We start from the raw sequence: 12,676 nt of genomic DNA, 5'->3' as shown, positions 1-12,676 counted from the left end.
TTGCTAGATAGACGGTGAGCTCCAGAAAAGCACATGGTATAGTTGGTGGCTCCTAGAAAGAGCTCAGAATATTCCTCATTGACTGTATCTACAAAATATATATGAGGACAGATGGCCAAAGGACCCTAGGATATGTCAGCTGAGCTCTATTTTAGGATGGAAAGCAGCATTCATCCTATTCATACAACAGTAATATTTACCAAATGCTTATTAATCTAAAGAAATTGTTTGCATTTGAAATTGTAACTAAAAGTAAATGATAAAATAATATGTAAAGTATAACCCCACCTTTAAAGAAAAAAGAATAGCACATGTAAATGTTAATGGACCAAGAATGGAGGAACATACATTAAACAACTGACAGTGGTTTTCTGGGGAAGAGGCTGGGGCAGAAATATGACTGATTTTTACTTTCTACACCATGCACTTCATTATATCTGCATTTTGTATAACACTGCAGTACAATTATAATTGGTTTGGTTCTTTGATTCCTAAAATACTCTAATTGCTCCAAACTAGCCCAGCTAGGAATTGTGTCACATGTTACAAGTCAGCCCATGTAAAACACTAAACCCAAAAGATTTTCTCAAACCTAGAGATATTGCCTTACATTTACAATGAGGGGAAAAAAAGACAGATAATGTTTTTTTCCAGTTAATACAAGTGTGAATGAAAAGATCTTACATTTTTTTCAGTTCCTATGACCCCCAGGAGAGAAGGCTGTGGGCTGATTATTAGGGCATTTGAGTGTGTGGGTTTGCCTGGAAGTGACCGCTAGCAAAGACTGGGAGATGGGAATAATGATAAAGCATGCTCAGCTTGTAGAGCTCTGAGCTGAACAGCATTACTCTCAACGAGATTTTATTTCTTGTTAATTATATCTGATTCCACTTGACTGCTGATTTCATTGAATTTAACATGTTCGGCGTGGGGGTCAGGGCTCCATGCTACTCATCAGAAACGTCAATAAAAAAAGCACCCCAGGGCTTCCCTGGTGGCGCAGTGGTTAAGAATCCGCCTGCCAACACAGGGGACATGGGTTCAAGCCCGGGTCCGGGAAGATCCCACATGCTGCGGAGCAACTAAGCCCATGCGCCACAACTACTGAGCCTGCACTCTAGAGCCCACAAGCCACAACTACTGAGCCCGAGTGCCACAACTACTAAAGCCTGCATGCCTACAGCCCACGCTCTGCAACAAGAGAAGCCACCACAATGAGAAGCCCACGCACCACAACGAAGAGTAACCCCTGCTCGCTGCAACTAGAGAATCCAGTTCCAGCTGTGAGAGCTTGGGTAAACTAACTCACCTTTCTGAGACTTGCTTTGCTCAGCTGTCAAATGGAAAGATGAACACCTATTCTAGCATGCTGTAGAAATTAATGAAGTAATATATGTAAAGCCCATTCTAGACTTGAGAGCAGTGCCTTGGATGGTACTTAGTAGATATTCCCTCAAAATTTCCTCTCTTTTTCTCCTTTCCATTAATGTTTCTTTTCCTTCCTTTCTTAGTTTTGGGGCAGAAATGGCCAATTTTTTTTACCGTCTGACTTCAAATCTTCAAAATAGGACAGCAGTGCCACAAGCCAAGACCCACCAAGTTGATGAGTAGAATAATTTTCTCCTTTTTCCATTTTGTGTCTTCAAAAAAATCAAAAATATAGACATATATAAACAACCACATATATAAACTTATAAATGAAGACAATCTCTACATTGTCCCTTGGTCTTGAGGTAGATAGATAGATAGATAGATAGATAGATAGATGATAGAGCTTCTTTCAAGAGCTTCCAACTTTTATTTTTTCCTTTTGGTCTTGCTTTTATGTTGTGAATGTAACATTTACTAATTAGCAGATCAGCCAGGTCATGAAATGTTTCTTAACAGCTCATACCACCATGTTAAATGTTGTTTCCTTTGATATTTTCAGTTAGGGCCCTTGCCTTCCACAGTGTAACTGCATTCTTACACCAATGATGAAGGCTAGGAAGTGGAAATAATGGAGCCAGGACTAAGGTGAGGCCAGAAGGGTACTTACATTGGGCACAAAATTTAAAGGGGTGACCAAAAACTCAGTAATCAAGATAAACAATATTTTAATGCAATATTTTAAGAAATTAAATTAATGCAAAAAATCCATGATGAATAAAACCTCAAAATTTTAAATAAAGACGGAAACCAACTCTGCAATTACATGACTCTGCCTCCCTCAGCTCACCCTGATCTAGGCCCTGGGTAGACGCTGCATCTGAAATCAGGAGCTGGGGTTCTGGTCTTGGTTCTCACACTACTTAGCTTAGGCGAGTCACTGAACCTCTCTGGTTCTCAGTCTCCTCATCTTGTTTCACTTAAAAGTCTGATTAAAAAATTTCCAGTGAACTTGAAAATTCTATGATTTTCTATAACGTGAAGCTGCATGACTGGGGCATCAGCAATGACTCAAGAGGACAAGATTCATTCACTGTCAGTCATTCAATCCAAAAATGAATTACAATCCATCCAATCAATTGCTATGTGACAAGCACTATGAAAGGTGCTGAAAATACAAAGTTGAGGACAATAGAAATACATAGAAAGGGAAGCCAACCCTACTTACTGCCCAAAGGTCAGGACTGCGTTCCCTAGGAAGTGACTTTGACCTAAAGGACCAAAGGAGTTAGGCAGGGGAAGGCAAGGAGGAAATTCCAGAAAGAGAGAATAGCATGGCCAAAGACCAAAAGGTGAGAAAGAAAAATCTCAGTTGGGGAAATGTAATAAATTTAATCTGTCTGAAACATAAATAGGATGGATGAAACAAGCAAACAAAAATCAGTCTTTGATTACAGAGCAATAATAAAAGTATTCGGCAGAGTGTAATGCAAAAAGCACTGGGTTATGTTCAAACCTAAGCTCTAGTCACTGACCTGTTGCCAACTAGCTAGATGATGGGGCTTCCATATCCACTGGGGATTCTATTTTAGAACACAGTACAAACTTTTCTAAGAAGGAGAAAGGATTTTAACTCCCAAAGAATGATGCAAACCTCACATTTGAGATATTTAGAGTTTACATCCCCCAGTACCAAAGCAGTGCTGTAATTAATACATGTAGTCACTTCCCTGAACACAACTTGCTAAACAGCTAAGCACCTGTTGTGTGATGAACTGAGGCTGAAGAATGAGAGGACCAGCCTAAGGCAAGCAAACTTTCATCTTCCCAGACAGGCACAAGGAGGAGGCAACTAGGCAAATGTTATAGGCAGACACACCTAGGCTTATGACGGTGGAGTTGGTCTGCCCCTGCCATGTTTGTGTCGGTTGATTTAATTCCTGCACTTAGGAAAACAGGATTAGAGCCAGCTATTTATTAACCAACCAAAATAATTTTTTAAACAAACACTGAGGCACACAATCTCTAGAGTCCTGAAAATAAAGTCAAAATTTTATTTTTAACCTGACTGTTGTCACACATAATACCTACCATTTATTGAGCACTTACTCTGTGCCAAGATTTACAAATGTTAACTCATATAATCCCCACAATTCTATGTGATGTGTTAACATGGTTATCTCTGTCTTAAGAGCAAGAGTAATTTGAGGCACAGAGAAGTAAACTGTGTGCCCAAAGTTGCATAGTTGATAAGCAGCAGAGCCAAAATTCAAATAGAACCTATCTAGCCCCAGAGTCTGCACCCTTGGCCACTGTGCTACATAAACAAGGTTCATCATCTACACGTCCCAGTGACACCTTAGCGCGCGGCACTCAGAGGCTCCTTATGTTTCCAGGACTCTCAAAGATCTGAACTCTCTGTGCTTTGGTAAGCACCTCCGTCATTTAGTTCTGGAGGAGAAGAGCATGAATCCATCTTTCCATGCTCTTGGAGAGAGGCATCCTTTCTCCTCCATCTCTTCTCTCCTGCTCTCATTTCCCACACGTTTTCTCCTCAGACACCAGCTCTACCCATCTGCTCCCCATTGATAAAAACTGCATTTGAGGCTCGCTGTTCCTTCCCCCTATGGTATCCTAACTCCTTCCCCCACCCGACTTCATAAATGACTGACAGGTACATCTTGCCTGGATCTTCGTACCTCCCGTTCCCCACTGAATTCCCTGAGATACGGCTTCTGAGCATGTGCTGTACTAAAACTGCTTTCTCGATGGTCACCAGGAAACTCCTTTTCATTGCCTTTTTTTTTCCAGTTCCCTACTTTCAATCTTTCAACCTCTCTGCACTTAAAATAATCCTGGTAATTTATACCTTGGATATGGAGAAGGAGTTTGTAAGATTATTAAAATGGGCTTGGTGACCTGGTTCTGCCACTTCCCGGTCTGGTAATTTTGGACAAGCTATTGGAATCTCTCTGTCTGGGCTGCCTTAGCTGTCAAATGGAGAAGAGAACTGCAGGTGGTGTGGGGATAAAATGAGATTCCACATGTAGGCACTCACACAAGGCCTGGCACATAGGTAGGACTGCTTCTGTGAAGTCTGACCACTCCTTCTCATGATTCTCTGAGGCCTTTACTTCCACTCCAGTTCCTTCCCATATTGCCTGAGTATTCTGCGGTACCTGTTTCTCTCCTGAACCCCTATATTTTGCTAAATGCTGAGATTTAGTCTTTGGCTCTATGGTCCCCTGCTCCCCATCCTCTCCCTTAATCAAAACAGTAGTTGGTATTTACTGTGAAATCAGTACATGCTGGAATCTGTACTATGTGCTTTCCAGGATGTTCCAGTGTTACCCCAAAATCAGTTCCCCACAAAACAGCATTGAGCCTTTCACTTTTCTGAGCTAACCTCTCTCCTCACTCCTCTGCCACCCTTCATCCAGCTACCAAAGTTCAAACCCAAAGTGCTACCTTTGGTACCCCTCTTTCACCCCTGGAGTCAACCTGAAACAAATTCTCATGTTTTATCCATTCTGAAATCTCTTATTGGGATTTTAAGATGGCAACTCAACAAGCTGAAGCTGTACATTTAAGATTTTCCACTTCCAAAAAAATTAAGAAACAACAAAAAATTTATTTTTTGCACTGACAAAAAAAAAAAAAAAAGATTGGAACTCAATACACTCAGGTTTGGCTCAGTAAGGGACCCAGTTCCTAGGGCTGTGTGTTTAAAGATGGGAACACGGGTGGTCTGGCCCTTATCCCAGGATGCCAAGATGCTACGAGCTCTTTAAATGAGACACTGTGGCTTCCAAACTCCCGGGTCCCAGATTATCTTAAAAGTTTGAGCAAAGCACATAAAATCAGGACATTCTGACAAGTAAAGGGGGAGAAAAAGAGAATTCACATTTACTTCCAGCTTACTATGAATCAGGAACTGTGCTAAATGCTGTTGCTACCAAGATGAGCCAATAATATAATGTTTAGATATAAAAAATGTGATGTCACAATGTTGCTTTCTTATTGGCACTTCACAGGACAGTTTTTCATAAAGGCAGTTTTCCTGGGTCATTTTGTCACTGATCTCCCAAATGCTGATCACCTTGGAGAAATGGAAGCCATGATTTAGCTTCTACTGTTCTAATGCAGGAATCATTGCTTCATGACTGGGTTTCCTCGTTCATTAATTTAATCATTCATTCCACAAATATTTATTGAGTCCCTATTCTGTACCAAGCCTGTAATGAATGCTGGAGATGCAGCTGTGAATGTCTTTCCTTCCAAACACAGGAAAGAGAGCTACGCAAGTGAATTCTAGAAAAGCAGAGGGTAGTATGGGAACACACAGAGGAGGCCTCTTAGATTAGCAAGGTTGACTTTCTCACTTGTTTCCCGGACATATCTTCTCCTCTCCACCCCCACTGCCACCATCCTCATCATTTCACGCCTGTATTTCCACAATAAGCTCCTTGCCTCCAGTCTCACCGCCTCCAATCCATCCTCCACACTGTGGTCACAGCTATCTTTCTCTGATGCAAATCTGATTATGTCTCAAACTCTCCCAACCTGCAAACTCTTTCCCAGCCTTTCAGATAAAACTGAAGCACCTTTGCTTGGGATATTTCCATTCACAGTTGATCTCTGCTTATTTCTCTGGCCTGATGGTTTGCTACTCCACAGAGCTAAGAACTCACATCTCTCACTTCAGCCACACAGAACAACTTCCAGTTCTCAGATAGCTTTTTTTCTGCCTGGAAAGCCCTTCTCTTCTTGTCTTTCAAGACTTAGGTCACCTCAACCACCCTAAGAAACCTTCTTGATCTTCTTAATCTCCTTTAGGTGGATGCCCTCCCTTTGTGCTTCCATAGCATCTTGGGCATATCCCTATCCAAACACTCCACAGCATTAGTTGTTAATTAGTGTCACCTAGCTGCTGTTCATTTCTGTATCCACACTCTAGTACCCTGTGCTCTAGCCACATGGGACGGCTCATAGTTACCCTAACTCATTAGGCACACTCACGTTTCCTCTGTTGGAATGTCCTTTCTATCCTTCCCTACCTGGTAAAAACTATTCATTTTTCAAAAATATCTCAAAGACCGTCTGGTCAAATCCCATAGGGGAAGAAAAAAAATCACTTGCATGTCTACTATTTGCACTTGATTTACCCTACAACTATAACAGTTAATCAGATTGCATCATAGTTAGCTAAATACCTGTTTCCTCATCCTTGAAAGCTCGGACTATTTTTTACTTCCTCGTGTTTTTCTTTCTCCAGACTCCAGCACATAGTAAGTGCTGATGTGTGTTTTCTGAATGTTGAGAAAAGGCCAGGAGGGAGAATGGAGTATATGCCATGCATGTTAAGAGCTCACAGGACAGTACAAACCTATCTTACTCTCTAGTTATTTCATATGTGTTAATTCTGTATTGACATCTAGATTATAAACACTTTAGGGGCCAGAACGATGTTATACATTATTATATGAACTTCAATGCTAAATATGGGATAGGTGGTCAATAAAAACTTGAAAATAGACTCTGAATATAATCAAAATGAATTGAACTTGCAGATGTAGGAAGAGGAAATACATCATAAAGAAAGAAAATAGAGCTCTAGTAAAAAGCAAAAAAAAAAAATCTTAATCTTTTCTTGCCAAGATTTGCATTGAAAATGATGTGAATATTCACCATGCAATAAAAAGGGACATATGCTGACAATTATATTTAAACCCCCACTAGGCCAATTTCAACTTGAAAATATTTCTGGAAAGGTCTTTACTTCACCAGTTGTTTGAAAAAAGAAAAAAAAAAACTTCAGATTTCCATCTTACTGAATGCTTTTTAAAATTTATAAAAGTGAAGCTGTTTTAATAATATGCAACCCTTTCCAATTCCCCTCTTTTTTTTTTTTTTTTTTCTTTTCTCAATAACTTCTTCACCTTTGGCAATGTTGACTTACGAGTCAAGGTCTCTCTCATAAGTGAACTTTCTTAATTAACCTCATGTATATCATGCTTTCTCCCACTTAAAAGAAGTTACAAAATGTTTAAAATTAAAAAAGGTCCCCAGAGCAGCAGTGAGATGGACTCTGCAAGTCATCTTAAAGTGAAGAGAATACTCTCTGGCAACCCATAGTCACAAGTACTGGATCTGAGCTTCTAGTGTTTCCTTCTGTCAGCATCAACTTGGCTTCCAGGCTCCCCACACACACGTCTCTTACAAATTCAAGCCTCCTAAGATACAGAACCCACCCACCCCCCCAAATATACCTGTCTGCCTACCCCACCTTCCAGGTGTGAATAAAACGCCAAAACAGAATTGAACATGGTATTTCCTAGACTTACAGAACTAATTTGCTCAAGGTTAGCTCAGAAATAGTCAAGTCTTCTATTCTCCAGATGTGACGTTCCAGAAATCTCCAAATTAGAGTCCCACCCGATGAATAAAAGCCACCAAACACAAGAGAAGTAAGAGAAGGGGTAGAGGAATTCAGTGAAGGTTGCAAGGGTACCTTGCTTCCCGCTCGACCTCTTCTCGCCTCAATTGGCCTCTAGTGGCTCCTCTCCTAAACAGCCATCATCTGGCCCTCTTCCAATCCCCTTTGTCCCAGTCCTGGACTCCTCACACACTGACCAGGCTCTGCTGTTTCAAAGGACGATTAGATTTGAGGCGGTTCCCAGGTGCCAGCAGGCGCTCCGCACTCTGAGACCCCACCCCAATGCAACTGGCATTTTAGGGAATCCTTTTCTCGGGACCTCTTCCCTGGGACCGAAGAGAGATTCAGAACGGTGCCTGTCCACCAGCTAGATACCAGGCTGCAGAGAATCTCTCCCACGAAAGAGGTTAAAAGGGAATACGGTATCCCCACAAAGAAAAATAACCCAGAATCCTCCACATATTCCACATGTTTGTGTCATAAAACCCCGGGGCAAAAATAAAGCCCCAGCCACGCCACAGCAGCCCAGCCCAGCTCCCAAGGCTGCCACCTAGGTGTGCGTGAAGACAGCACCTTCCCGAGGGAGGAGAGAACCCGGCGCCCAGCGTTTCCAGAAGGTGATTATGGCAAATTTTAGTAACTCATCACTCATCCCCGCACTGGCCCGAGCCTCCCCCCGGCTCCCGTGGCACTGGTGCTGAATGGGAAAGCCAGAGGCTGCCCCTCCAATTCTCCAGGCGACACCCGCCACCCCCCACAAACTACGAGGCGCCTAGGCTGCGGGGTGGGGGAGGAGGAAAGGATGACAGGTGCCCACGCCTGAGGGAAAATCAAAGGCCACGCTTACAGCCAGGGCTGAGAAATCCCTACCCCCGCCCGGGCGGGAGGACTTGGCCCCAGCCACCTGCAGGGCGCCCCCGCCCGCACGCCGGCTCCCGGCGCAGCCTGTAACGCAGCCAGGAGAGTGGAACGGGACGGAGGGAGCTTCCACGCCCCCTTTGTCTCCACGTTTCCCAAATGACAGGGGAGGAAAGTTTACGAGCAGGGAGGGTGTAGCTTTCCGCTGGGTCAATCTGACACCTCGCAGGAGACGACCCTTACTGGGATCGCCCTCTTCCCCTGCACCGCCCCTGCGCCGCCTTCATCTGCACCTTAATGCCCGCAAGCTGGGTTTGAGCCACCTGCGCCGCAGCTTCCAGCGGGGAACCTGACCCGGCCGCCCCAGCGTCCCGGAGCTGCCCGCGGTTGCGGGCGCCCCACTCACCTCTCTCGGCGGACCCTCCTCCCGTGCGCCCTACTGGGCCGTCCGGCTCCCGGCAGCGAGGTGCATTCAAGCAGCGGTCGGAGACCCGCTCCCCGGGCTCTGCTGCATTCCGCCTGCGTGGGAGATCCAACCGGCGAGCGCGCGGCGCGGGCGTGTACGCGTGTGTTTGTGCGAGTGTGTGTGTGTGTGTGTGTGTGTGTGTGAGAGTGTGTGTGTGTGTGTGTGTGTGTGCGCGCGCGCGCGCGCGTGGGGCGGGGAGCGCGGGATCACGGATCCCCCTCAGCGCCCATCCCGCTCTCTGCCTCCTCCTCCGCCTCCTCCTTGAGCTGCAGCTAGCACAGGGTCCAGGTTTCAGGATCTCCTGTTTGTTTAATGAAAGGAAGGAGCAAAAGGCTGGCGGGCGAGGGGGGCGGAGGGGGGCGCGAGAGAGGAGGGGGAGGGCGCCGGGCTGCGCATGCTCAGAGGGGGACCCTGAGCGCTCACTCCCGAGCGCAGGCAGAGTGAGAGCTTCGGTTGAAGGCGAGCTAGGCTCTGCCCCCCGGAGCCGCAGGGGGCTCGGCGGGGTTCCCGGAAGGCAGCTGGGAAACCCAACCGCAAAGGTGCGCCCTGCGTGGGGACTCCCTGGCGCCCGCGGTGCCGGAAGCCGGTGGCGGGATCCCGACCCATCCTTGGAGACAGTTTCAGCTCCGAGCCCTCGCAACGCCTGGCTCTCCTTCTCCGTGAATTTTTAGTGCTTGGCCGGGGCTCCCGTGGACCGCTCTGTGGCCTCTGCGCTGCGGGGCACCCGGGTGCGTGTCCCTAGTAGTCCAGGAGGAACCACAGGCAGCAGGTCGAATCTGAACTAAAACCAGTTTCCTGATCCGCGCTTCTTTTTTCCCTCTCCCAACTTCCACTCTGTGAAGAGCAGAAAGAGGCAACTGTCTCCTCGGGTCCCAAAACAGGTTTGCTGGGGCGAGGGTGGGGAGGGGCCCACGAAACCCTCTTCCAAGAACAAAGCGGAAGTGGAAGGAAGGTGAATCTTGGAGGGCTCCATACTCAGTCTCCTTTGGTGACAGGGTTAGATGGAAGAGACATTTGCTCTAGTCAAGAAGGCCAAAAGAACAATAGAGCCATTGTCCCCCTTGCCTCGAATGCCAAAGCGCCAAAGCAATCGTTCGCAAGTGGGGATTCTGGCTACTTGGTAAAGTGGAAGAACTGTCAAGGCGAAGAAAGTCCAGTAAGAGAACCTGAGCCCGCTATGGCGATGGCGCAGTAACCTGAGGCCAGGGGAGATGCTGCCTGAGAGGCTTTGCTGGGTGAGAGGCTTTGCGAGTGAAGTGGAAACTCTTTTTGGTGAGATTGTTCTATGAGCAAAAAACAAGCCAGTGGTTAGGACACATTCAAGAGCTTCCGTTTTCAACCTCCTCCGTGTTTGACCACCCTGTCTTCCCCCCCACCCCATTTTCTCTCCTACAGAAGAAAAGCCATCCCAAGCAGGGAACTCCCTGTAAAGATATAATACCTCCTGTTTGTTCAGTTTTGGTCCCTCCAGAAAAGGACTACCTTTTGGTCACCCCAGCATTGGTGGGATATAAGACAGCCTACTCTGTGCAAATCTTTTCCAAGCTTTCATTAAAGTTCACCTCTGAGCATTTCCACTATGTACTGCAGATGAGCAGATGCCTTCCTGCTGAACTCTGACTCCTATCCCATTCATCTTCCCAATAATAATGCCAAGTGACACTAGAACAGCAGGACAATTAGATAAAACCCTAGAGCACACCCAGAGGAGAGAAAACAGTGTGTCTAAATACCACCAACAAAAGCAAAGTTTAGGAGAAAAGACATAGAAAAAGGAAGGAAAATAAGGATGAGAAAGGGGAAGGTTTAAAAAGTGCAAGTGCCCTGAGTGTTAGTGGTTGGTTCCTTCTCTCCACAGCTCCTTGAAAGGAGTAGAATTGCAGCATCTCTTTGCTTGAAGAACAGTGAGTCTGAGTGTCTACCAGGTAGGGGAGATCAGGTTCTTCTGAAAAACAGCAGCGTCCCTAGAGTGAAGCACTCACAGTTCTTGGGGCTCCTACTTCCATGCCTGTTTTTATCTCAGGCCTTCCCTTGGGCACCAAGCTTCTTGGAAGGCATCCAAGACAGATCTGCTTGTTACCACTTTCCCTTCAGAACAGTGAATAGCATTCACTGGAATTTCAGGGTGTTGGTGTAGGCAGGGCCTTGAGGCAGAAAGCCATTCTCCCTGCCCTGGCATTGTGTAAGCCCGAGATGAGCGAGGGCTCTGAATCCAAGAAGTGGTGGACCTGGAACAGAGAGGTGGGGTGGGGGTGAGTGCAGGTCTCAACTCTGTGGCTCTGTCAGTAAGACAGTACTGAGGCTCTTCCTCCAACAACGGTAACTGTCCAGGGCTACCTGGCCAAGAAGCACTTTCTCCTCTGTCTGAGCCCGGCCTTGGGTAAGGAGGAAGGGCACGCCACTCCCCTCGATGCCCAGGGACACTATCATCACCAACAAGGTCAAGGAGACTTTATAAATTTGGAATTGCAAATTAGGTGGAATCCCTTTATGGTGCCGCTATAAGAGGGTGAACTGCACTTCAGGAAGCGATTTTTACTGCTTGTGGAGAGTGGGGGAAGCACCAGGGACACTAAATAAGATGATGTACATAAAACACTTATCACAGTGCCTATTGCATAGCAACTGTCTGTAACTTTTATTAATTTGGTTAACATTTTCATTATTACGATCTTTTCCCCTTTTTCCTAAGCTTAAACAAATAAAACAGATGAAACTCAGATGCCTTCCAATTTTCCTTGTGGCTTCCTCCATGGCCCCTCACACATCACCCTGATCACTGATGTATTCAAATCCATGAAATGAAAAGCATGCTATAAAGCTGTGTGGCAGTGTGAATGGTGAATAACCCCAACTCTCACCCTCCACACTCAGGACCAGAGGCAAGTGGGAGACGGCAAGTGTTTGCAGTAACACACGCCCCCCCCCAGCACTTTTTGCCACTCACACCTCACAGGGATTAAGGACCCCTCCTGCCTGGCACTCAGCGTCTCTTGCTATAAAGCCCCAGGGACATTGGCTCACCAGGCTGTGTGTTTTCACTTTTTTTTTTTTTTTTGCTTTCCTTCTAATTTTAGCCATCTAATGTGTTACTCCTCCTAGGTAATAGAATGCCCGGAGCCAGTTAATATGCACACATCTGCAGATGGTTTTGTTTTGTTTTTAAATTTTATTTATTTATTTTTGGCTGCATTGGGTCTTCGTTGATGCGTGTGGGCTTTCTCTAGTTGTGGTGAGTGGGGGCTACTCTTCGTTGCGGTGCGCGGGCTTCTCATTGTGGTGGCTTCTCTTGTTGCGGAGCATGGGCTCTAGGCATGCAGGCTTCAGTAGTTGTGGCACATGGGCTCAGTAGTTGTGGCTCAGATGGTTTTGAAAGAAATTAATGGTAAGAATATCAAAGGCTGCAGGTATTTTCAATGCTCCTTAAGTTCAGATTTCAGACTTAGCATTCATCCCCCTACCTAGTGGACAACTCCTAAACTTTGCACCTCTCTCTACCAACAAACAAACAGGTCTAATGGCCTCACCTCCTATATCAGCAAAATAAC

The 12,676-nt window shown here is 45.7% G+C and overlaps 1 protein-coding gene across 1 annotated transcript in view; it reads right to left on the bottom strand.

The window, feature by feature from the left end:
• Positions 1-9,467, bottom strand: part of PLPPR1 (phospholipid phosphatase related 1) — a 265,947-nt gene extending 256,480 nt beyond the window's left edge. Inside the window, exon 1 of the mRNA XM_033431209.2 lies at positions 9,069-9,467. The gene's annotated coding sequence lies outside the window, so the exon portion shown is untranslated. The remainder of the gene's footprint in view (positions 1-9,068) is intronic.
• Between the last annotated feature and the right edge of the window lie 3,209 nt (positions 9,468-12,676).

Source organism: Orcinus orca, chromosome 6 (assembly GCF_937001465.1).
Source record: "Orcinus orca chromosome 6, mOrcOrc1.1, whole genome shotgun sequence".
Taxonomy (NCBI): domain Eukaryota; kingdom Metazoa; phylum Chordata; class Mammalia; order Artiodactyla; family Delphinidae; genus Orcinus; species Orcinus orca.
Note: the sequence above shows the minus strand (reverse complement) of the source record. Positions and strands in the feature narration are given on the sequence as shown.